A 27,362-nucleotide genomic window follows, 5' to 3' on the forward strand; every position below is an offset into this window, starting at 1 on the left:
AAATGGAAATATCATGAGAAAAGTTAAAAATATCATAGGCATCTTTATAGAAACAGGAGATGCTGGATGTATCCTGGGAACAAGCAGCAAAATTCCACTTCCATTTTCCAACTGGATCAAGTCTGCAGCACAATACAGTTTTAGCCTTTCCTACAGTCAGTTGACAATACCACAGGATGTTCTACATTTCTGTCTCTGCTCTGAGGCCAATTCCAGGACCAGCCAGAAAAGCCAAATAACACAACCAACCAAGCAATACTGAACTGGGAATCCTTCCTGATTCAGACTGGTTATTTATGGCCTTAAGAACAGAAACGACTTTACTCATGGGTAAAGGATACTTTTTGTTATTAAATATGAAAAAAGCAGAGTTAGGAAGGTGATGGCTTCGTGTATGGATACATATAACTACTGTAAAGCTTCATCCTACAGATATCTCACATGGTTAATTTTATTCACATGAGCAGTTTGCTTACATGAATAAAGTTACTCATGTGCAGAACTGCTTGCAAGACTGAGCCCTACATTCGTTAAATTAATGGTGGAAATACCATATATATATATAAAATATATAATTGATGAACAAGTGAATTAGGATTCTGCTCAAAAGTAGGTAAAAAAGGATTATCACTCAGGCAAGCTCTCTCTCCAGTGACTGTTCCTGATTGATAGATTTGTATAAGGCTGAGTTTCTGATTAGTTCTGAGATATGAATGCTTCAAAATGTAGGAATAAAAAAGACTTTCTGAAAATGAAATGCAATACCCAATTCAATTAAAAGAAAATGCTACGATCTGGAATTGAACCAAGACTTTGGGATAATGTTATTTATTCTGTGCCAAGTTTAGTAGATGTTTTCCAAAATGCCAGTTTACTTGGGTTTTATGGAAAAATTGACCTTTTCACCCAGAACAGAGGCTGCTAATTTCATTAAAGTTGTTAGAGATTTTCTCGGAGTGCATCCATGCCAATTCTAGTATTTCATCCCTCTATTTTCATCTATATTCCACTTGCATGGAAGCAGCCTGACAAAGCTATAACTGTGGTGTTTTCTTTCTGCTCTTGCTGTACCCTCTCTGCCAACACATTTCATTATTCAGCCTGCGAGAACATTGCGGAGACCTGGAGAAGCAAGTGCTGCCCATTCAAAGCATCCTCTTACCTAAGGGCCAGTGGCTGTAAGCCCCTGGGTCAGGTAATCTGCACTGTTAGCATCCCAGAAGAGCCTGAATCAACTCGGCTGACACAAGATGAGCCAAGCCTGTCAATTCATATGGCAGCTTGAGCTCATCATCTGTATTTACATAGTTCCTCAATCAAACTGCTGTGCTCTGTAAACTACATTTATTACCCTTCGTACAGGCCGATACGGTTTTACAGTTTGCTCTCCTTACAGTAGAAGCAGCTAGAGATCTACGCTTGATAGCTATTTTCTGCCTTAACTCTGCCTTTTAAGAAGGAGGGAGCAGTTATTACTTGGCAAACCAGCACATGTTCACAGAGAGAGTGCGGTCAAGTGGTCAGGAGCAGAGCTGATGTTAATTAGCAATGAAATGAGGAATGAACCAGCATTAGCCCTGAGACTAATCAATGGGAAAATCACTCCAAGCAGGCAGCTTAATGAAGTACTATACAGCTGTTTATTTTTAGTCTGTTTTAGCCTGACAACAAGATCCTTATTAATTAAACAACAAAATTTCTTTCTAAAATGTACTTCCTTTTAGAGCCCTGCTATAGCTCTGACTTTTTATTATTATTATTGCATTTGTCTACACCTTTCCCTAGCAATTATAGGCCTGATTAGAAAAATTAAGGCAGGTCAAGAAAGCTTGTACCTATCACTGGCACATGTTTGTCATTTACTGCAATCTCCCACCTTGCAGATGGCCCATCCAGGGCCCTTAGCACTGCTTAACCTGAAGTCTGGGTGTGACTTGATGCCTTGGGTAAGGCATCCCAGCCCAAGGGTGCCCCTGCCACCACCCCACTGGGGACCTGCTCCCAACAGGAAGGATGAGCCCTGTGATGAGACAGCTGGATGTGTGATCTGGGGGAGGCACTTCGGTACTTTCACTGCCGCAGAGCTTCTCCAGGGACCTGGATGAGAGCACCAGAGCAGGGTGCCTGATTCTGAAAACCCAGGCTTTGCTCTTGGTAGGATGTACAAACCAGATGCAACAGAAGACTGCAAGTTAATCAGATACCACCTGCCAAATCATTTCCTAACCAGGACATTTGAGGACAATGAGCTAGCGGCCAGCCTGTCACCTTCTCTTTTGGGCATCCACATACTGCACAGGACACTTTGAGGTGAGCCCACAAGCCTCCCACCACCCCTCTCCCTACCCCCATGGCACAAACACCACCCATCCTGCCATTTTGCCACACAAAGCACATCCTGGCTCTCTCACCAGGATGAGAGCTTAGGGCTGGATGACCTCCCAGAGACCCCAGAGCCAGGACATGTTCCTGTGCCTTGTGGGCTATCCCCTGCATCTCTCCCTCTCATCTCAGCCCACTGCCAGGCCCGTCCTCTGCACAAACCCCAGCATTTTCTGACAGAGGCAGGTGTAACACAATCATCCTCCTGAGTCTGAATGTGATGCAGATAAAAAGCCGCTACAACAGGCTGGGGAAAAATCTTAGGACCCTTGCCCCCACAACACCACACCACCATGATACAATCTTAATTTAACTAGTGGAAAAATCACATGTTTTGTTTAAAATATTGCAACACTGAAAACCAATTAATTTGAGGCTTTGATAACTTCCTTTTGAAAACGAAGTTCTTTTCTATGCTTTCCAGCAGAATAAGCAGATGTAAAATGGCATTTACTTAACAGTAAAATTAGTTAGGATTTTGACTTGACGTTAAAAGCAGGTGCTTGAACAGCAGCAGTAGAAAATTTGGAGATGCAGGCAGTACCCTCAGATATGTGAGGCAACCCTTTCCTTTGAAAGGAGCAGGTAAAAGGTCAACCAAAACCTGCTTTTATAGAAAGGTTTATCTAAAAGCCAAAATCAACAACAAAAAAAATGCCTCAGTGTATTAGACAATTCACTGTTTGGTCAAAGTCCTTTCAGAGACTAACAGAAGCTTAATTCAGGGAGAGGAGTTTCTTCATCTTTCCAGTATAATCAATAAGACACCTCTGAAACCATGTTGAAAGAAAAAAGGGAAAAGACCATCCCATGCAGGTATGTTCCAAGCTAAATGTGTATATATATACACAACTTCACGGATTTTCTCGTCCATTTTTGTGCTTCTAAGTTGCACAAAGCAACACAGTGTGATTCTTTAAGTGAGCACTACTACCCTGTACCCAGCAAGAGCACCACAAGCCAGAATGGCTCTTATCCAGGAAAAGAACTCTTCAAACCATTATCAGTCCCTCTATGACAGAGAGGATTTTCTCAGTCAAATTCACCTCCTCAAGATGGAGACATTACAGTAAACGTATTCATTAGATTTCAAGTGACAAGCCTTAATTAAAGTGTACTGCGTTTGCAAAATGAGAACCAAAACTGAAGACACTCAAATACAGTAAATATCTTCTGCACTGAGCAGAGCAAGGCAGACGCTGGTTTCCATTTAATACCCACAATGCAAGAAAGACTCGAATCTGAACATTGGAGGTATATTTCAATAACATTGTTAGAAGACATTCAACCCAGCATGATATGGGGATCACACATACTGTAACAGATTCAGACACAGACGTGTCTGCTTTCTTAAACATGAATTAAGTTTCTTGTAGACTCTATTGTATATGTAGAAAGCAAGTTTTACCAGTTTTTCTTCTTCAGTCATTAACTCTGCAATCCACCGAAATAAATATTGTTAATGCTTTACACTTCAATAAGTCCATTCATGCAAAGATCACAACATTTCACAAGCTTCAGTTAAACAGACAGCCTTGTGGGAGAGAGAAGGGATATAAAGTAATTGACCAGCTACCATGAGGCAGAGGTAGATCATATCTGTTTAATAGTACACAGTTTCATTCTAAAAAAAACACTCATGAAAACTTTAGTCTTCTTACGGAGGGATGAGCTGATTAAAAATATCCACTACTCTTACAGTTGATTACAATTTACAATCATTTGCAAGGAAAGCGAAGGGGATTATAAAAAAAAAAAAAAAAAGGCACCTACTTGCAAGACTGGACTCCATCCAACTGCAAAGTTTGATTTTCAGAGTTGTTTTTTTTTTTTTTTTTTAAAACAACTGTGAAACAATTATTTCTTAAAAAGTGCAGACCTGAAAAACAACATTACCAGTCAGGTAATCCCCTTTATAGTCAGATTTGATAGCTCATGGAAATCTAAACAAAGGCACAATGCTGTGCAACCACAACAGCTGGGTTGGAAATTGCTGCAGATTGTTAGGAAGAGCTGCAAACTAGAGATAGGCAATGAAAAGGTTAGAAATGATAGCTTCAAAAAAAAAAAAAAAAAAAAAGACAAATTACTCCAAAGACCATATTCTTTAAATCGTTGAAGCAAAACATGTTTATTTGATTTGTTTGTATGCTTATTACAAAAATGCTACTTTGGGATTCTAGGAACCCAGTCTGTCAATTTTTCAGCTTCTGCACTTTCATGGTTGCTTAGAGCTGTTTAATGCAAATACACTTCCAATAAGAGATTTCATGCCCCTAAATTACACCCAGTTAAGGGCGAATGAAAATGTAAGGTAAATAACTATAATCAGCCATATTATCTTTCTCTTGGCACCTCTCACTTTACAGGCATATTTAAAGGCATCTCTGGGGTCCTATCCTTTCTAACAAGCGGCAGCGTATTTCCTGGAATATTACTTACGATGCTATGCTGTGAACATTACACAGGTTAAAATGTTACCTAGAGACCTAGAAAGAATTGCATCTGTTGCAGAGCCATGCTTGTTGCCATGTTTAGGAACATCTGAGAAGACAGAAGAAAACTTTCAACTATGGGTTGAAAAAGAGACCAAGAACACTGAAGTTGAGCTTTCACATCTGATCCTGTGATCCTCAGAGTTGGAGTGCAGCAATTCAAGGCATAAAAAGTGAGACTACAGACTTCTGGTATTCACTGAGGGTGCCCTGGAAATCATCTGGGATACCAGGAAAAAAAAAAAAAAGTTAAAGGAACTTCAAAACGTTTCACTCCCCCTGTTATTTTTAAGCTAATAAAACCATACCAGACAGGGGATCTGAATATAGTTATTAAGAACCTCATAGTCCCTTGCCACCTCCATGAAAAAGCAGTAATCAATAATGAAACCACTCATTTGGCAAGAAGAATACAGAGGATCGGGAATCTTGAGAAGGAAATACATCCTCAAGTCTTTCAACACATTTTAATTATTTTGAACAAGCTCAAGCATACGGTAGTTGTTTTGCTTTGTTTTTACAGGAAGATGACCTTAGGCGTCTACAAATAACTAGTCTTCTGCTTCAACTAGAAGTGACCTAGCACTGAGTTAAATCAGAGGAACTCCGAGACAATAAATTCCTTCAAACTTAGGTCTGTTTAGCTTGTCTCTCACACACATCCTAATTGCTGCCATGCCTCTATTTACCAACTTTTCATTATTGAAGCTATTTTTACGTCATTAGTTTGCAGATCTACTTATGCCAAGGTTCCGTATTCTCTTAGGGAGCAGCTTCTCTTCAAGTCACACTGCGTGCAGTCATTCGTCTTTTGTGAAGCAGCTCACAAAGTTCTGGACCAATTTATCCCTCTCTACAGCACCAGCACAAGGTCTCACTCGAAAACTTAACTGATCCTTGTTTACGTATGTTGTGCTAGACACTGCATAGTGATGAATTTCTTCCCAGATGGTTAAATAAAGTGTGGAAAAAAGTAGCAGCATGGGAAACAGATGGACGGACCCTTCTTTATGCTCTGCTACCGACATGCAAGGTAACCTCTGGAAAGCTGCAAGTTACCTGAGCCTTGGTTCTCCCTTCATAACTGGTTATGGTAACGACTTCACAGGGTGAAGTCCAGTTTTCGTAACACTCAGATGAAAAGTGCTGAAGAGGAACAAACTAGTATAAATAAAGGCCTGCCTTGGTTAGGGTGCATCAAGCTGCTAAATACATCAATCCCTAGGATGGGTTTTTCAGCATTACCATCGCGTTTATGCTATTGCAGTGAAGTTATGCAATAACCTCCTTGATATTTCACCAGATCAGGAGTACCATATACACCTGCTGAATTACTGTGAAACACACAGTCAGACTGAAGGACAGAAATGGTTGATTTCTGCATTCTCTTACAGGTTCAGTATGAAAGACATTAATTTATTAGTTATAAACAATAGCTATGTTTTCCAAGGAGTACAGATTTGGAACAAAAAGACATATTTCTGAAGATCAGTACAGTCTCTTGGGCAGGCAAGCACATCCGGACCTACTTTTCCTACTTGCTCCCAGTAGCTGCTGGCTGCCAAGTACCTCCTCTCATCTATGCGGCTCTGCAGACATGGCTCCCAGAAAGCCGTCACCTTCCGATGCTGGGGTCAAACGTCCAGCAGGCTGCTGACGTAGCACTGCCTCGCAAAAACATCATCACGCCACACCACAGGATAGGAAATACAGGTCCCAGGAGTGACACCAAGCATAGTATGCCTTAAGCGTCATTTAACCCAGGAAGTTCAAATAAAACCCCAACCCTCCAACACCACAAAAAAAAGAAAAAGCCGACACAAACAAAAACCTGTTCCTTTTTCTTATTTTTTTTTTCTTTTTATGTACAATCCTATTAGGTGCAGCTGTAAATGTGACTTTCAGATATCTGGGTTGCTGTTATGTGCTTACCTAAACCTCATCTCAGCACCTGACAGAAGGAAGCCGTACACATGACTTTCTCTTTTTCAATCAGAAGACATTAAGCACCCAAACTCTCTCATAAAAGATCTGAGGCATAAGCTACACAACATCCGTGCAAGTAATGTGTTTTTTTTCCCCACTTAATCCAGACCTTAATGATCAAGAGATATCAGAAAAGTGTCAAAAGAGATAAACCAAGTTATCCCTGATAATGCATCTACATCTCCTAGCCAGTAGCAGCTGATCTGCAAGCTTCATTCCTGCACCAGGGATATACAAAGACCTCAAAACTTAAATGTCAATACAACGTGCTTGTTGATTCACTGGGAGAAGTCAGTCATTGTGTACTGAGTTTCTGTTACAGCTAACAACACTTTGAGGTTCCCAGGATAAACTCTGCAAATAAAGGTGTTGCAAGACAAAATGCAGTTCTCTTTTTGTGCCCCAGCATACTTTCCTTTGTTTTCTAGAGGTATAACAGCCTATACCCCACAGAAATATGGAGTTTTAGGGAGCAGCAGGCACAACGCGGGGATGCCGTCATGCTGAGGATCAAACTATATCACCTACACCTTGTTTCTTCCCTCAGCCCCTCAAAAAAGGGAGCAATGAGAGCAGCAGCATTTTGTTTCGATGCCAGCAGAGCCACCTACTGTAAGCAGAGATCCCCCACAGTGGCGATAGAGAAGGCAAAAACAGCGTCAAATGCTCGTTCAGTGCTTGAGACGAGACATATGACTGGAAGGTTGTGGGGATGTCCACACAGGCATTTCAGACCATCCCACCAGGAAGTCCTGCCTGGAGCACAGGCTAACTTCACACTGGCTGCAGAGCACCAGATTTCAACAGGTTTCACATTGACAGAGCCCCAAGAACCCCCAAATCACCAAACAAAGAACCAACTTATTGCTGCACAGCAGTCCATGACCCCACTGGAAGATCTGGGGGGGCTGGTGGGAAGGTGTTTAACAGCGCTGTTGCAAAGCACTCCATTGTACTGAAGGTTGCAAAGCCATTCGTCACAGCTTTCATCACAGGACTTAAATAAAAATACTCAAGCAAGGTCTAACCACAAAGCAACTGAAAGATAAACAACTGGGACTTCAAATGGGATTTAAGACTGCCTGGCAGGCAGTGGCACAGTGCTCACAGACTCCTCACACACACCTACACGCTGCAGGAAACAGATTAGCCCGAGCACTACTGGCTCTGTGGCCAGGGACAACAAATGAGTGTGGGCTGCATGGCGGAGGTGTAAATATCTAGAAAGAGGCCAACTTTTGCCAGAAGGGAATTATGTCTTCTCATTATCTAGAGATAATGGGGATTGTCTTTCATGGACACCAATTGCTATTTCAAAGAAGAAACCTCAAGAAAACATTTGTGTTGCAGGCAAAAGGGTTACTGTAGGTGCAGATCTTTACATAAACCATAACTACCAACTCTCTGGAGGATGGGCCCTACTGTAACCACCAACTCTGTTTTAGATGAGTTCAGCCATCAGCTGTTCCTCAGACATCACTTGAACAGAAAAAGGCACCCAGCCATCTCGCTGGCCAGCACTACAGTCCTAGACAGGGAAGGGCACAAGAGAAGTCATCTGTGTATCACAGCAATTTGGCACTTGCTTCAATATTGCATTTTCATTTTATTTAACGTCTGTGAGTAACTACAGAAAAACTAAGCCATATTTTGGGATCTTCCAAGTTAGATGCCTAGGAATAGAGGTGCTCCTTCAGTGCTTGGTGGATGTAACCTTAGCCATTGATAAATGTCTCCTTCTTTCTCCATCTGACACTGTATAGCCCAGAGATAGTGTCAGGATAGGAAAAAAACACAACACATCTATACAATGCTTACACTTGTTATAGCCTTTAGACACAATTCTTCAAGCAGTTCTGTGTCCTGGTAGAAACAGGGTTTAAGCTATCCCAATACAAAGAGCTACAGAATCCTCATTTGTCTGATTTTCTGTTCTGTCTCTCTCCCAGACTTGTTCAGTTTGGTAGCCTTTAAAAGCAAACAGCTTATTTTCACTATAACTTTTTTTTTCCCCCCAATTAGTTTTCAACTCCAGGTCACAAACTACAGTAAACTCAATGTGGAAATTTGATGTTGCAAAATAATTTTAGTCTTTTTTTTTAATGACTTACAATTCATTGAGGAATAATCAGTTATGAAATCTTAAAAGCTGTGGGTTTTGCCAAAACATATGACACTTAAACAACTGCCACTGTTCCTTTAAAGAGGAGCAGGGCAGCAGAGGATAAAGTCTGACACAGGCAGTAATAAAGTCAGTGCACATCCTCCCTGGCTCCCTTTTGGGGCAGAGAGGCCTCAGCTCCTCGCTAATCAGAATTTGTCATTCAATGAATTTTGCATCTTTAAATTGCCAGGCACACACGGGAGGGGTGGGGGAAGCCTGTGCACACACCAAAGCACGAGCTTTTCCCGCCTGCTCCCAGGGCTCGGACACTAAAGCTGATAAGCACAAGCCGCAGGCTGGAATTGCACTCTGGTATCAGCATGCAAACTAGCATTCAAGCCTCCGACTCTGCTTTTTTAATTCCCACATCCAACAGTGCCACTACACAGATTGATAAAGGAAGGAGGGGACCTACGGGCTTTATGCTTCTTCACGGCATTCTTTGCAGACAAGGAGCGTGGAAGTTTCCCCTACTTTGTTCCTCATTTTGTTTTCTTAAAAACATACCTTTAAGCACATTTTCTTCCTGTGCTTGAGGGGCTTCCTCTGTACTTGTTTAGAAATGCTCTGACCTTCAGATTAGAGACTTCATGACCCCACCAGGGCTGATACTCTTCTCTCTCCTGACTCTACACTCAACTACCACTAGATGGATGCTGCTCTACCAGAAACAGGATTTTTCACATAAGGAATATTTTGAAGTCCCTTGGGTCTTATCTGGTCACCACCTAGATTATTTATATATATATATATATATATATATATATACACACACATATACATATACACACACACACACAAAAGGCACTGTGAAATGTTTTTTTTGGTTAGTTGGTCTTTTTGAAGACATATCCCAGGATTCCTGGCCACAATTAATTCCCTTCACAGAGCAGTTTTTAAAGACGTGAGAGCGCTGCTGTGGAGTGCGTAACAAGGTTCTCCTTTTGCCAAAACAATCTTTGCACAATCAGCATCTCATTTATTGCTTTTCAACATGCTTTGAAATCTTCCAAGTAAGGAAAATGTGACATACCACAGATATCTCTGTGAGAAATGTAAGTGCAAGAACAACCAAAGTGCTAGACTTCAGAACGGTCCAGGTACAGACCTCTTACTGTGATTTGAATCCTGGAAGTTGCATCATAATGGCACGTTTTGTCCTTGTTTTAAAATAAACTTTAAATAAGTTTTAAAATAAACTTTTAAAATAAGAAAGGAAGTTTAGAGAAGTCAGGTAAGTCACAAACCTAATACACAAATTTAAGTTTTCTGTGTTATAAATCGGAAAGTTTTTAAAAATTGTGCAAGAAATACCTGCAATCAGAGGATTCTCGTTATTTTCATGTAGACTCAGTTTGAAGATACAAATGCTGATGTTAAAATACAATGGCAACTTAAAACCAGTTCCTACAAACAGGTTTGCTTTGAAAGCATAAATCACTATTACAGTGAAGGGTTCTCCCCACATCATAACAGCTATAAAAACAGTAGAAATAAATGCTCCACAAAGGTGGAAGAGAGATGTTTCTGAAATCCCTTGGAGAAGACTCCTATTTTAATGTCATTTATGCGGTCCCAGAACTTTAACAATCTGCACATTTAAACTTGCCTGGGTATTTTTGCTTAACATTGACATGCTGATGAAGTGATCTCCAAGCCGGACAAATAGATAAAAACCAGGAAACTCACCCGTTAAATCTTTTTTTCCCAGAAGATTCTTTTCAATGAAGTCAAAAGGAAGCAGCAGGCTTTAAAATCCAAAATATTTCATGCATCTAAAAATAGTAACACAGAGGTGACTAATGAGCACTGCTCACAGAAAGTTTTAAGAAGAGATAGAGCTAAACCAGCGTGGCCCTGTGCTCATGTGGACCAATTTCTGCGAGACCAGCACACCTGCAGCCCCGTACCACCAGGCAGACCAGCCTGCTGCAGGTCTCGGTGCTGGCTGTGTGTATTGGCAGGAATGCCAGATAGAGACTTTGAAGGGAAATTTTTCCCATAAACCCAAGTGGTTTTGGATTCCCACTCAGTTCTGATCTGCACTAACAGCTGTGATCCCCATCAGTCACTTCACCCCAAAGCCCCAAAATTGACTTGAAAACCTAAGTGACCCCCTGCATCTACTAACAATTATCAGGGCAAAGATTTTTCATACAACTGGTTTGTAGATACAGAATCACTACATGGCTAGTGTACACTTACAGATCCTGAGACTGCATCAGCAGATCAGCTAATTGTGTTAATTAGCTATTTGCATGCGCAATTACCTGATTTGTACAAGCAGTCAAGGTGATCGTACATGTAAATTAGGCATGGATTTGCACAATTTACTCATCTGAAAAACTGCTATTCTACTTATTTTTAAGCACCAGAGATCAACAGCTACAGAAGAGTCAGCTAAGTTAGTGTCCTTATGTTTCATCATTTACCAAATTTTACACACGCTCCTTTTACCTCTGTATACCACCATGGGCAAGCATGCCTGCGTGCATGTTCACACAAACCTGCATAAAGACTCGCACTAGCTACTATTAAATAAAGCCATCCACAAATAGTGACCTGCATCCCAATACAGACAGCAATACGTGTCTTGTCCCCTAAAGGTCCCATCTATCCCCCCCCTTCCCCCCCCCCACTTATCTCTCTTCAGTGCTTGGAACTGCTGAGCTTAACAAAGTAAAGTTGGTTTTACTTATCACAACAAGCTCAGGAAGCTCTACAAGGAGCAGAAAACCAAACAACTGCGATGCAAATACTCAACCTGGTGCCCTGAAGACCGCTTAATGTTTAAAACCCCACTGCTGCCATACTGACTGGCTGGCAAGGGGTTTTCAAACACAAATGGGTCATCTACGTTTAATGTGAAGTTGTACCACAGCCTGCCAAACAAATGGATGGTTCTGTCATCATGGGGCTGTTCAGGGATCCCAGCCTGCAGCATACAGCTGCTATGAAATGCAAGTTCTCTAAATACTAAACATCTTTATCCTCCCTTCCCTAGGTAACACCATTAGCTGAAGCAACATTCAGGATAGTACAACATGGACAGCAAGAGATCAATGAACGAGCAGTTGAAGGCCATCTCAAATGTAAGCACATCTCCACCTGCTTGAAGTGGCAAGGTAATCAAAAATGTTCAGTTCTGCAGGGAGAAAAAAACACTAGTTCAGCCAAGATGATGGAGGCCAATACTACACATTCACATCATTAAAAAAAAGAGTTGACAAAGCAGTCAAGTAGAAGGTTGAAAACAGGTCTCCCGAAGTACCATGAGTTTTAAGTCCCAGCAGCTGCGGCCATTTATGGAATATCAGGATGAGGAGAAACACCACTTGTGTTAGAGATGACAGAAGTAACCCAAATGACTAGACTCTACAACAGTGCCAGTTTGGGGACTGGGCATTATTACTTAGCTAGTCATCAAACCCTTCTACAGACAGGGGGTCAGTCTCTGCTTCTGGCCTTCAGCACACACTACTGCAAGGATTCTTATGCTGTTGTCCACAGCTTCTTTCCTTCTTAACTAGAGGATGCTCCCCTGGCCCTCAGGCAAAAATCTCTGCTTTAGATGAGTACGACCCAGCTCCTCCCACCTCATCTCCTTTCTCCTCACTAGTCCTCACTGAAGCAAAAGACACTTCCAGTCAGTGGTCCTGACCCCGAGACACAGCTGTCACGGCTTCCTGTTGAAAGGGTTTGTGTAGCATCACAATTGCAAAATTTAAAAGATAAATTACTTCTCAGATTTTCATCAGCGCACTGAGCAGTGGAAGCACATGCCATCCAGTAGGGACCCCTGGAGGAACACCAGAGCTTTGCTGAATAAGTTCTGGTGCAGCTGCTGTTGCTTAATGGCAGCTAAAAGCACAGGGCCAGTGCTACAGCATTGCAACCAAGTGCCCTGACTCATCCACCTTTGCTGGAAAAGTTAGATGTGTTCTCCCATGGTGAATATTTATGCAACATTTGGCTTTAAGGATGGTACCAACTCAAGACCACACTAGAACCTTCTTCTGAATCTGCCCTATAAAGTACAAAAGCTACTGTGCAGGAGCTCATTTTTCTTTTGTTACCTTAAGCAAAGGAGGCATATTCATTGTTTGTTCACTGAGAAATTCAGAGTATTATAAATACATTCAAAATAGGAATCAAGTTGCAATTCTACAGCCAAATATAAATCAGCCCCTTCGAGACCTGGAGAATACAGAAGAAGCAGCCCCAGCGTTCCTCTCCAGCACCCCTCCCTGAGCGCATGTGTTTGAATGTGTTTATGTGGGAAGGCTCAGGTCAGTCCTGTGCTGTAGGAGCATCTCCTGCAGCTGGAACATCCTAAGCAGGTAGCGCTCCATGTTGTAAACTGCTCATGCAGCAGGACTGAGAAAAAGGCATCTCCTGGTCACCGGCTGTTACTGACTACAGGAAAATGAAAATACAGCATCTCCGCACCTGTTCACCTGATGGTGAAGGAAGGAAAAGCCATTACCGAGTGACAGGAGACGAAAAACCAAAATCCACTTCAGCAACTCATCCCAGCACTGGTGATTAATCTCACACTCCCACAGCCTGATGCACATTAACCAGATAATTAATAATTTCTTTAGGGACTCCGGCTCAGCAACTGTTTTATCAACCTGCACAGCATTAGGAGAGAGATGCTGCATTTGTGATCAAACTGCTGGAACTATGGAAATGTTCTACAGGAACTGTAAAAGCTTCAGAGCAATCTGTGAGCCTGGTTTTTACAAGTAACTGTAGCATATGTGCAGAAATCAAGGCTGCTCCTTTGTCAGTGCAATCACCAGGCTCAAAATCTGAGTGAGATCAGCATAATAAGAATAATTAACAGCAGTGCTCAACTCCCATCCAACCCCCACCTATCCCCAATAGAAGTGCTATTCAGTATTATTATTATTTTATAATACATAGTATGTTACAGCATCAGGCAAAATGTCAAATTATACACTTTTGCTATCCTTGGTATGGAGAGCAAGTCAGATAACATGCATTTAACACTAAATGTTAAATATTAAAAAAATGTGTCATATGATATCGAAATTCTGTAAGCCAAAGGCTTTCAATTAATTTGCTGAAGAACAGGACGTCACCAAGTATTGCTCTTACTAGTAACTTTATTCCATCTTCAGTGCATTCACGCTCCTTGTTCAAGGGCAAAAGTCATACAGGATCAGAAACACAAAACTAAAGTGCTGGCACCCAATTTAAAAATGGACTGCTGAGAAAAATCATGGTAAGTATTCTCTCAGATATTAAACTCTCCAGTGTTTTAGATGCATGTCAGTATTAGGTGATTAAGAATGACTGATAATTAATAAATCACACCCATGGAGAGTGACTGGGTATTATTCCTCTCATCCTCTGGAAATAAGAATTAGATTCACATTTCTGCTTAAATAAGATTATCTGTCCAAAAGAACAAAATCATGCAAATGCTACTAGCAAAAATCTACTGCTTTTTGTCAATAGGCTTCACAAGAATAAGCTATTTGGGCTGCTTTTCTGAAAATACCTGTACAGTGATAACTTTAAGGAAACCGAGGCACAATCACACAGTTGCCTGGATGAAGCCTCCCCATCGCAAGTACAGTGGGTTCCTAAATGATGTCTCAGCTGGCCCTTTCATCACACAACTATTCTTTTGGCTATGGCTCAGCAGAGTATCTGCCTTTAAGAGATATTCTACTCTTAATACTCCAAACCTGGAAAGGTGCCCATGCAGAGCTCCAGCAAAAGCACCTCTGCCCATGCAAGTGCAACTGCAGGACTGGGTACGTATCTCCAGAGTGATGTTTTCTCTAAGTCTTTCCTAAGACTAGGCTAGTAATAAAGAACATGTTTCTATTTAGTACATAGCATTGCTTAATGTGTATTTTCCTATGATGTTAACTGAAAGACATAATATCTCTTTTTTTTTTTATCATCTACTCTAGTATTTATATGACTCTTCTCACCATATTATTTGAGCCCCTTCATTTTCATAGTGTCAGTTACCATTATTCCATTAAATTAAATCCTTTTACAAGCATCTTTCTATAAACATGCACTAGAGATAACATAGCCACATGGTGAGGATTCACAGACTACAGTAAGCAGATTACACCTGTCTTGATTTTCACTGTAGCTGTCGGCAGAGTATATTCTCCCATCAAACTGCACACAGATCTCCTCATTAAAGCTACAGGGGAGAATAATTACAGAACAGTATATCGCAGTTTACCAATTGGTCTTGCATACATAATGGTCCATGAAAGAAAAATTGCATCCTTTAACAGCTGGGAAAATCTTTAAATTGTTATTATTATTATTATAAAATAGCCAACAGTTTAAACTATCCAATAACTTGCCTCCTGTATGCAAAGTAGACGTATAGGTGATCGGGGCCAAAAAGGTCTTATACTCCCAGTCCATAAATACAATTATTTCTCCCTTTGTAAACACTCCATTCCACAACCTTCTGTTCTACAGTAAAACCCTCTCCTTGTGAGAAATTATGCTGATTGCAGAGGATGCCTTGAAAGCAAATGGGTGGTTTTCTGGATCTGCTAATCCTTCATGCTGAGTGTTAAGCATCCCATTCCCCCACATCCTCATTCCTTGGTGGGGGATGGGTGAACCTGTCAGGTCCCCCCCCATCCTTCTCTCACCAGCTGGGGAAGAGGGGTTGCCATGGCACACTGATCTCTACCCACACATCTATTTTTCTTCCAGCCTTTGTTTGGCACTACCAGCAGGCCTCCTTGCTGCCTGACACAAAAAGTGCTCCCTATCCCACCCTGACAAGGCTGCCGGGAGGACGACAAGCCTACAGGCTCCTCCCTGTGCTATGGAGGAAGTGGCCTCTGTTTCTGCTCCTGGCCATTTGCACCCCAGGGCTGAGGCATCTGTGATATATTGAACAGAGAGCCAATATATCCTGTGAAACTTGTGAAAACGGAGCTTTGACCCACCTAGATAGTTAGACAGCTGACCTGCATCTTTATGTTAGTGGATAAAAGGCAAACCCACTTCAACTTGGATGCTGTTTGAATTCCAAGAACCCAACATTTAAGAGTCTCTGTTCCACTCAGCATCCAAACCCAGTCCTTTTTGGGCACCAGTACTCATTACCAAATTTTGTTCCTCATCCAACAGAGGACAAAAGGGAAGAAGCACAGACATTGAGAAATTCAAGCTCTTTAGATGAAACAAAGTCAAGTTAGCTTTGCTAGATGAGAAGCAAAGCCTCTTGATGATGTACTTGGGCCCAGCAGGACTTCCCCACGTGCTTTTCTGCTCTGCTAAACCAGGAACCAAGAGCTGAGGGATTTCAGCAACAAGAGATGTGCTCCTGGGTTGGTCCCACATGTTCTCGTTCTGCCAAAGCATTTCCACACAGTGAAGTCAACTCTGAAAGAGACTCTTCTGTACAAGTAGCCCATCAGCCATTTTTTTCCAGCTCCAAAGGAACTCTGCACAAGCCACCTTAGCACACAGAGGGACACTTACCATGTAAACAGGCTTAAAAATACCATAAAAATCACTGAAGGACAGGACAGCCCCACCTATGAAAGGTCCTCCAGTAGAAGCAGCACAGACTCAGCAGCAACCCTCCCGGCACACTGCCCGTGCACACGCAGACACACCTTATCTACCACCCACCCACAGCACAGGGAGCAGGGCCTGTTCAGACAGGCAGCCCATGGCCAGGCTGGGCACCATGATGGAGACCAAGATCTTGGGGTTTCTCTTTGACAACTTCCCACTGGGGAGGAGAGTCAGTATTGCACACTCATGGGTTAACCAGTTGAAAACTGAAAGAGTTGACCCAGTCTGACCTCCCCTGCAAACACTGACCATCAACTTTCACCTCTTTAAACACTGCTTTGAGCTCAGCAAGGCCATTTTCAACCAGCAGCTCCTTGGCAAGGCTGGGGTGAGACATGGGCCCAAGGGTGTTTTATTCAAACCTTTAGTCTGTTGAGATGAGCCCAGCTGCTCCTTTTTTGACCCCCCAGCATGGGCTCACAGGAGACAAGGCCAAGATAGCTTTGCCATTGCTAGCCACAGTAGCAGTGCTCAGCCCCTCAGGAAAAGCTTGCTTGACTGCACTGGTTCTGGACCAAAATATCTGCTGAAGTTCATGCAGCTCATATGCAAGATTATAAACACCTCACAGAAACTGTGTTTTTTTAAAGGATCAATTATTAGAGCTCTGTGAAATCTTTTCCTTCCACTACTTTCCCCTGCCATTACTGGCTGTACATATTCAAGTCATCCATTCAAAGGTACTCAGTAACAAGACAATTCTTAATTTCATTACCAGAATACATCTCGCAATGCATTTTTTTTTATTTTTATTTTTTTACAATAACTGTATTTAATGCACTGTTTTTACAGAGTATTATTTTAGTTCTACTTTCCATTTTCTTCCTAGGGAAGAAAAAAAAAGGCCATTTGGCAAATGGAGAGAACAGCTACAAGCCTACAACTAAAAATATACAGTATTGGCTAGGAATTGACAAGTTTGGAATCTTGCTTTCCTGGATGGAAAGGGATGGGTGAAGTGTACCACCTGACACAAATACCCACCACAGGAAAAGGCATTGAAGAGAAGGAAAGAAAAATAAAATACTATCAGCTGAGGGGAGAAACCTGTCACAGGTATTTCAATAGATCAGGACTGACTATGTAACAGAGGAGAAGCCCTGATCAAGTCATATGCCCTTTACTACAGAAGATCAGATCAAAAGGTTTCAAAGAGAACCAATGGTGACAGTTTCTTCATTTGTATGCAATGTGACATGCCAGATCCAAACTGTTGGCTACTTTTTGAACTATTTGTCAGGGGACAGAAATGATTATTTTCTTTTATATCTTACTTTTAAGAACTTTTAGCCATTTGGGGGTTCTCCCCCCACCCTTCCATGTCCCATTGCCCTCTTTTTTATTTTTCAGCCAGGATTCGAGCATTCACCTTTGATGTAATATTTTTGCTGCACATCAGAATAGCTAGACCAAGCTTCAGAAAGGCAATTGAACACAGAGAATGAAAAGAATGACATCACTTCAAACATGAACTTTTAATAAAATTATCCTTTAAAAAAAAAAAAAAATCACAAGGGAGGTTTCTTAAACTCTTTCCATGTGTCTGCAATAATTCAAATTATTGCCAGGCTCATGGTTGTAGTTTGCTCTTAACAATCAACTACAGACAAGCACAAGTATTTCTCCCCATTTCTCACTGCTTCCATCAAGAAGTATTAAATATAATACAGAAAGTGACTGTGTAAGATCACACGCTGTTTACTTAGCCAATGGGCTGTACAACAATCATATTCATGTGGTAAATAAAGGGGGGGGGACTTCTGACTAGCTCAGATTCTCCATGGCCAAGACCTGACCAGTTTCATACCAGAATTCCCTGCTGGTGTCCAAAATCCACATCCACTCATTGTATTTGTTAGTAGACTTACTCCAAAACACGCCGTTCTTTCAAAAAAGTACCAGAGCCACTGCCAAAGCGCTAAGGAAGGGCACTCAGTATTCATGAGCCAGTGATATGTTTAAAGTAACAATACTCTCCCAGAAGCACTGTGGAACACTGAGAACCTGCAGTAGCTGTAGCCATACAAGTCTCTGACACAAAGTCAGACATACATGGAAAAAAAAAAAAAAAGCATATTGAAGTCTCCTAGGTGAAGAAGGTACTCAAACCAGAGAAAGGCAATATAACACTCATTTCTAGCCCTGGTAGATCCCAATGGATCAGATCTTACAGTTATATAAGTTGTTTTTAAACATGAAAAACTATATACATATTATAAATCCTTCAAACTCTTATATAAAATTTTTGTGAACCCTGGAATAATGCTAATAAAGAGTGCTGAATTTAAGAGCGTAAGACTGTAAGCCCCCTTCAATACAGTGGAAAAAAGTATCTCTTCCAATAGTATTTTTTTGAGTCAAACCAAGTGTTTTTGAAGTAAATTGTTTGGAAATACATGTTTTATGTGTATGACTCTATTGAGAGTTTGCAGAAGTATTTATAAACTGCAGCAGTATACAGGTTTAGAGTCACTTAGAAAGTCTTAAAAAGTATATGACAATACCTTCAGTGCATAAAGCTGCTGTCAGGAGCTCCTACGAATGAAGTTACTGTCTGTATCATCACATACTCTTTGACCATGAAGCCCAGGCCTTCGTTCCTTCTACAATTCCCCTTGCTGACAAGAACAGTTGAGCAGCAAATAGGAATAAAGGTGCCCCTTCTCATTAGGTTCACCAGCTCCTTAGCTGCCCCAATCACTGCAGCTGCAATCATCTGCATCTCTTCCTCCAAGGCAAACCGTAGTGCAAAGGGGAACAAGCGTACCCAGAGTTTTTCTGTGAACTTACTGAACCCCCTTGTTTTACCTTTTCTGCTGTTGAGTGCCATAAAACCCCAAACTGGCACAAGGCACTCTAACACTGGTGTGAACCAGCACTTGCTTCTCACATCTATGCTAATATGAAGACCACTGCACCAGTGAACGCATTAAGAAGTGATTCCACTCATTAAATTCCAAGTCAGAATATCAAAAGCAGACATCAACAGGTAAAACACTAGGACAAATCCCTTTGCTGGATGAACAAACACATGCTTATAATTTCACATGAGTTGCGAGAGCCTGAAGAGCTTTCCTGCACCTTGCCCATAGGCTGGGTGATGAGTTTTCAGTTTGATATGCACAGCCCCACAACAAGCTTCCACAGAAATCTCACAAACTACACATATAATTTGTGTTGCACCCCCTGCCATCGTGTCAGGTGCCCTCTGAGGATAATCCTGGTACACCCCAAATACAAGAACAAAACTCAAGAAAAAACATAAATCAAAAATGCAAAACCAAACCAAGCAGTAAGGATTATTGTGATCTGAAGGTGCATATGTTCACATGGAATTTGAAGCCAGAAGAACAAGGTGAGGAGATCCTGAAAACATAGTATCAGACAGCCATATCATCATCTAACTTCTGACAATGCATTTAAATAGAAACGTTACTCTTCCTAGGCTCTCTCAACAGCCCATGGCAACAAAGCCGCTTTTCCAACAGCGCTCAAGAGTCAAAGCCTAGCTAAGGTAGCACCTTGAAGTAGCTACTGACCTGTATCAGGCACTTGACAGGTATAAATCACTCTTCTCATATGTTCAGGTGGCAACCCAGGCTTGAACAGCCTGAAACAGATGCAGGTTCACATGAACGCACAGTTCTGTAGGTAGCAGTAATCCAGCCACTTACTACAACTGTCTCTGTTGCACAGACAACAACTTCCAAAGACAGAAAGATAGCCTTCCAGGTACTTTAATTGCTTCAGCTGCTTGGGATCAACTCAAAACACATGAATCAACACCTCCAGGCTTTTAAAGTACGTGTTAAAACCCAGGTGAAACTCAACCCCTTTCCCCTGGTGCTAAGCAAATCAGTAATTTATTCCTCTGTAGGATGTAGCAGCCATGGTGCTAGGTGGATTTGGGGCTGCCAAAGAAAAGCTGACTGGTAACAGTGATGACCATACCTGGGAAGAACTGGAAATATGGATGTGCACCTATGGGAACAAGGGGGGGATCTACATGTACACAGCTCCTCTGCTAATTTGCAGTGAGGCCGGGGTTTTCCCCAGTGCAGGTGTCAATCACCAGGAAATGGAACAATTAGTGCTCAGTACCCTCCTTCCCCTCCACACAGTGCAACACCTTAGTCATCAAATAGCCCTATTGTGCTGCTCAATACTTTCTATAAGAGTAGGAATATGAGAGTATGTCCAAAGATAGCAATGAACACACCAGGTAATTATTTTTAAGCTTGCTAATCACAATCAATAGTTTCTTAGCAAAACTGATGAGCTGGAGTTGGCTCCTATTTTTAACCAATAAGATATGCAGTCAAGACTTGAATTACACCATTGGGCAATTCTCCAAACTCCTAATGACTTCCAGCCAACAGAGTGATGGGGCCTTGGTAGGTCTTGCTCCCTTCCTGAGCAGGGTATCACAGCTTTTTTTCATAGATTGTAAAGTCAGGAGTGTATTGTAACCACCGCACAACTTCACCCAAAACACTGAACAAGAATTTAACTCCATGCATCAGAAAAGAGTTATAAAATTCTAAATCGCCTGAGGATGTTTACTTGATTAATTTGAAGGGTTTTAGCTGTCATAGAAGAGAGAAACTCTTTGCAGAGCAGTGCCATGTGCCTTCCAGGGGTGTACAATTAGGGACAGATGAATAAAAGTTGAAGGCTCATTAGAAAGCTCAGCCCCCCTCCCTGTTTTGCTAGGATTTTTCCCTAAAGTAATCATTCTTGTGTTTTGCACTCCCTCAGTTTTTTTATTTTTCAAAAAATCTGACTTCCCATGTTCCTGATGGGAAACTTCTTCGTTCCTTGCCCCTCTCAGAAAGGTGTTTTTCCCCCATACAGTACAGCCTAAAATTGTTGCCAACATTCAGTACCACAGAAATAATCCCCTCTATGAAGAGAAAACACGCTTTCATTTGTTTTGTTTCTTCTATCCACTGATTAAAAGCAACAGTTAGTACAAAGGAGTAGTACAATGCCATCAGCAGTAATTGTTGCCTCTCACAACAGACGTGAATGGGATGAGGAAACACACCCACCCTTTATTACAGGGAAAATACCAGGGATAAAAGATGTCAGCAGGGGCAAGTCATTCTTTGTACCAGCTTACAAACGCTAAGGTAGGAGAGACCAGCACTGGTCCTCCATTCATTAACTGGATGGAATTACAGTGGTTAGGAGGTTGCATAATTACACAAGCAATTAACACACCCTTCATTTTCCTGTTGCAATCCCTCTAGTTTCAAACATTTTAAACTTTGTTCCTGTGGTCCACCACTGAGTGAAAATGGCTGAACACTGAGGATCTCAGCGAGGTGCTTGGTGGCATTGGCAGCCCTGGATGTGGGGCCACAGGTCAGCAAGATGAGATGAGCAGCTCCGTGCCACTGCCTTGCTGACACCAGGTACTGTGATCGGTCCTCTTGCATGACCTATGCTCTCTGCGCTGGAAGAAGTGACACTGCTGTGCACGACACAGGTTTTTGAAGTCTCCCTCAAACATTATATGCAGTGTCACTGTTTATTAAAGATAACTAATACCCTAAGTCTTTATTTACTTCTGTTTATTGCTATTTTAGCAAGAGTCACCAGAGAGTAGCTATGCTTCTGGTCCACCAGGGTTCTTTAATCACTGTTAGTAGGTAAAATCATGTGTGACAACTAATCCAAAAAGCAGATTATATTTATTTTGGCTACAGTGGCTTGCAATTCGTTAAAATCAACAAAGCCTTTTCATTAGCCCCCTGCTGATGTCCTAAAAACAGACATTTTGAGGGTCTCAAAGCACAGAGCTACACATGTGCAGCAAAGCCCAGACTGACAGACTTACCGTTGCCATACTTACCATAAAATCTTATTAAAAACAACAGCAAACTTCTTATTTTCTTTCATAAGATGGCTTAATTTATGATCCCAAATTCCAAAATCACAATCTTAGAGGCAGGACTTTTTAAATTTAGAAAAGTATAAGTGAATTGACAACACAATTAGCAGTGAAATACTTGCACAGGGTTTTGTGTTTTTTTTTTTTTTTTTTTTTTTTTTAAAAAGAGCAAAAAAAAAAAAAAAAGCTGTTGTAACACTTTAAGGAGTGAGATTAGAGATTCAGCAAGTCTAAATATTAGCCTACATGCTTGCTGAGCCCCCTGCATTCTGGAGCCACATTTGAATAATTGAATTTCTAGTTAACGGTGTGATCTTGCAAGTCTTATTCCCAGTGATTTCATGATCTCTAGCCATAATCTCCTGACGACACTGCCTCAGACCTGCCATCAGGAAAACGCATGCTAAAAATGTCAGTGTGTCAGAGAAGATCCAGATGAAGTTATGAGATGTCCCATCTCGTCACTGACCCCTCTGCTCTTCAAATACTGCGGGGAAGTTCACAACCCAGAATCAACCTTCCCATAGCCACCAAGAGCCACCATTCATATGGAATGAGTGCATTAGAAGTCCAGGAAAGTGTTAAAAAAAAAAGAAAAAAAAAAGAAAAAAAAAAAAAAAAAGCAAAGAAGGAAGGGAGGAAGGAAGAAAGAAAGAAAAACACTGATTTATATCAACCAACCTTTTTATCTCTCAACGAGTTGCCTAAGTAACAAACACATTTTTGCTCACTGCCCTCTCACGCCCATGACTTAAACAATACTGTTGTGGCTGTGAAGAGAGACACTCCTGACTTGCATCCAACCATGCATACATGCAGAAATATTTATTTCCCATCCATCTTACAGCTGGATTTGGATGTGGATCTGCTTTGCAAATTTTCATGTCTACCGCTGAAGTGGAACCTCTTGTTTGTCCCCCAAGCACAATCTTGAACATTGTCAAGGCTGATTATTAGACATCACTTCACACAAGGCTTTTCCAAATACACATTGCTCCAGCAGTTTAAAGGGAAGCCAAAAGCAGTCCTTCAGTGAGACGACGGGTCTTAAACTCGCCGACCAGCACCCCACCAGGCAGCCCCTGAGACAGGGTCAGTTCATCTACTGCAGGGCTGTAGTCCAGCAGCCCTCCAGCCTGGTTCAGCCCCTCCAAGTTCACACCGTGAGCAAAACAGCTGTCTGTTAAAGCAGATAATAAAATCCAGCCTGGGAGGAAAACCAGGATACAAAGCTTTTCTCCAATGTCTAATCAGAGTTTTGTCCACGGGGAAAACTGAGCCCCATCTGATATACAAGTTATCATTTTGGCTCTCCATAATTAAAACTATTGTTGCCATGGCGATACAAAGGCTGTTGAAAATATACGCAAGACTAATGTCATGCTTCTTTGTTGATACAATTTGTCGTCCCAGTCTGGTTTGTGCCAGGATGGAACAAAATGTGACTCGAGCAAATAGTTGACTTTATGAAGTTTGGTATTTAGGAGTCAGATGCCACATGTGCTGTGCTGCAAGACCATTTTCTCAGGCTCTCTAACATGACCACTAACCCTCTTACAGTCAATAGCAGTTTTAAAGATAATTTCAAAGAGAATAGTTCAGATCCTGCACTGCTAAATTTATTAAAGCACCGGAAAGAAAGAAAGAAAGAAAGAAAGAAAGAAAGAAAGAAAGAAAGAAAGAAAGAAAGAAAGAAAGAAAGAAAGAAAGAAAGAAAGAAAGAAAGAAAGAAAGAAAGAAAGAAAGAAAGAAAGAAAGAAAGAAAGAAAGGAAGGAAGGAAGGAAGGAAGGAAGGAAGGAAGGAAGGAAGAAAGAAAGAAAGAAAGAAAGAAAGAAAGAAAGAAAGAAAGAAAGAAAGAAAGAATATAGAGAGAACGATAAAGAATAATAACCAATCAGAAGGATTAACATATGTAAAAGGAAAAGTAGATATGAAATTAAAATGCAAAAAAAATGATTATACATTCAATACCACGAACACATGAACACTCGCAGTCTGGTTGGCGGTTATTTATTCATTTGAAACTGTGATCTCTACTGAGCATGTTATAATCAAACAGGAATTCCAGGTCACCCAGTGACCTCTGAATAGCAACAAGTAATCTGCTATTTAGGAGATATCATAAAGTGTATGTCTTTCTCTATGAATACACACCTACATATGGAAAACACATATAGACAGACATGCCAACATGTATTTTTCAAAGGCTAGGACAATGATTTTAGGAGTTTCATGACTTGTAATCGAGTCTTTTCTTTCTCACTCAAGAGGAAAAGAGTCTACCCACATACAACACTTAGAGGTGCAACTGCTAATTTTTTCATAACATGGATAGTCTCACGTGAATATATGCAGCAACAAAAAGGTGAGTTGCACAGACTCAGTTTAAGTAAAAATCCCATTTATGCCAATGTTCATTGACATCAGCCAGAGTTTTGCTTGACTGAAAATCTCAGCATCAGAAACAGAAGCCTAGAATAAAGTCAATGGACACAATGAAGTGGACGACCAAGGCAAAAAGCAGATGACACACAGTCACTAACCACTTCAGCAACAGATTATTCAGAGCAGCAATGCTGCCTACCGGGATCTGCACTGCAAACTAGGAAACATCGTTTGGTAGGGACCATTTAATAAAAAAAAAATCTTCATTAATTTAATATCTTCAAAAATCTTTTGAACATTGTATACACTTAGTTTTTTATTTCTGCCCTGAAAGTAAACAGTTATTTTTGGTTTTAGCAAGTGGTTGAAATATCAGTTTAAAAAGAGCCTGAAAAAAACACACAATCAGGAAGAGGTAAAAACATGGAAAACACATACTACATTTAAAGCCAGGGGCACTATGAAAGATGTAGAGGCTCAGCATAATGTTTCTCGTGGGATGCCCTTCAAAACAGAAAGGTAGATGTCAAGGAAGGCAGAGAGGACTTTATTGCCTGAGGTGCTCTCACAAGGGTGAATAGGAAACAGAATTCAGAATGCGGTCACAACATCTAAAGCCAGGTACAGAAAAAGGGCCGAAGATGCTATAGTATAAAGAATTTGATGGTTACTATGACTGGAAAATGGTCACTGTGTCATACATGACACAATGCCACCCCTTTAGCTTTGTACCTTGCTACATGGGGAACTCAATACATGTGGATGGAAAACGTGAATAGCTTCACCAGCCTGCCAGTGGACTTTGCAATAGTAACAGGAAAGCGAGACAGAACCAAAAGGTTCATCATGATCCACATGAACATGGGTATAAGTGTAAAGTAAAGTTCTTTTCAGCCCACCCTCCCTAATAGCATGTGATACTATGAGATGAAAGACAGAAAATAAATATTACTGTGTTTGTAATAAATATTACATCATGTTTAGTAGGCTCATAGCAAAAGTCTATCTTTTATATTTCCATATCAGACTTATTTTGGGAAGAGAAGCTCTGCCAGCCTATTTTTCTCCTCTACTTGGGAGAATTGTTAAGGACAATCAGGAAATAAATACAATTTCCTTACCACAACTGTTTCTAAGCTAAGCAAAATCCTTCTCTTCACCTCAGTGTGAGAACAGTATAAACCCATGCATAAGGGAAGAGAAAGAGAGATGACACTGCAGCCCTTAAGAACATGGTTGATGACAAAAATTTGAGTGGAGGAACACAAAGAACCACATCTTCTGTGAAGGAACGCTTTGCATACGGGCCAAACCAAAAAAGACAGCTGTGGACTTAAAGGAGGGCACATAGCAGGGAGGGGTGAGATCCAGGAGAGGACTAAAGCTGTGAAAAACATTTTGACCAACAGCTTCAAAGAATGCTCAAAACCGGCAAGCACTTCTTATTTCACCTGGATTTGCACAGCTGCAGTGCTGCTGTGAAGCAGAATACATTTTATTATAAAAATCCCAGCATGAAGTTTGTGTTCAAGTCCTCCAGCTGCCACGTGGCCCCTGAAGGATAAATTATAGACCCCAGGACCAGTGACAAAAGAACTCTGGGAGCATCAGGGTCAAGCCAGTAGACAGAGTAGGGGGTGAGGGACAAGAAAGTTCATCAATGGTATCTAGGGAGAGGGACCAGGAAGATCTGTTTTGGAGAAATACCACAAAAAGAGTCTTTGCTCAGAGATCTCCAAAAGAAATCTGTGCAGTTCCCTGGGGAACAGATCCAACACCAAAATCCCAACAGGACAGTCCAGGAGAAACCTCATAAGCAGAGAGTGCCCATGGTCATGACAGTGTAGGTATATATATCACAGCAATAGAAGGAAAAGAAAGGAAAGGAAAGGAAAGGAAAGGAAAGGAAAGGAAAGGAAAGGAAAGGAAAGGAAAGGAAAGGAAAGGAAAGGAAAGGAAAGGAAAGGAAAGGAAAGGAAAGGAAAGGAAAGGAAAGGAAAGGAAAGGAAAGGAAAGGAAAGGAAAGGAAAGGAAAGGAAAGGAAAGGAAAGGAAAGGAAAGGAAAGGAAAGGAAAGGAAAGGAAAGGAAAGGAAAGGAAAGGAAAGGAAAGGAAAGGAAAGGAAAGGAAAGGAAAGGAAAGGAAAGGAAAGGAAAGGAAAGGAGGGAAGGAGGGAAGAAAGGAAAGAGAAAGAAAGAAGGAAAGAAGGAAAGAAGGAAAGAAGGAAAGAAGGAAAGAAGGAAAGAAGGAAAGAAGGAAAGAAGGAAAGAAGGAAAGAAGGAAAGAAGGAAAGAAAGAAAGAAAGAAAGAAAGAAAGAAAGAAAGAAAGAAAGAAAGAAAGAAAGAAAGAAGGAAATCTAATGCTTTACTTCACACTGTTCTCCCCATAAGAAAGAAGAGGGAAAGAAAAAAAAAGAGTATAACAGCAGTTGGACATGCTGCTTAATAT

The 27,362-nt window shown here is 41.2% G+C and overlaps 1 protein-coding gene across 27 annotated transcripts in view; it reads right to left on the bottom strand.

The window, feature by feature from the left end:
* The window catches only part of ESRRG (estrogen related receptor gamma), a 404,916-nt gene that overhangs the window by 270,085 nt on the left and 107,469 nt on the right, over positions 1-27,362 (bottom strand). For 9 of the 27 annotated variants that reach the window (XM_084512434.1, XM_084512429.1, XM_084512433.1 and 6 more), the window contains one exon: positions 10,717-10,802. The exons of 10 other annotated variants lie outside the window; for them this stretch is intronic. The gene's annotated coding sequence lies outside the window, so the exon portion shown is untranslated. Of the gene's footprint in view, positions 1-10,341; positions 10,392-10,716; positions 10,803-19,136; positions 19,259-20,171; positions 20,385-27,362 lie in introns of those variants that run through there. 8 more of the 27 variants (XM_084512438.1, XM_084512448.1, XM_084512452.1 and 5 more) reach the window with 4 other exon arrangements.

This window comes from Aythya ferina, assembly GCF_964211825.1.
Source record: "Aythya ferina genome assembly, chromosome: 3".
Taxonomy (NCBI): domain Eukaryota; kingdom Metazoa; phylum Chordata; class Aves; order Anseriformes; family Anatidae; genus Aythya; species Aythya ferina.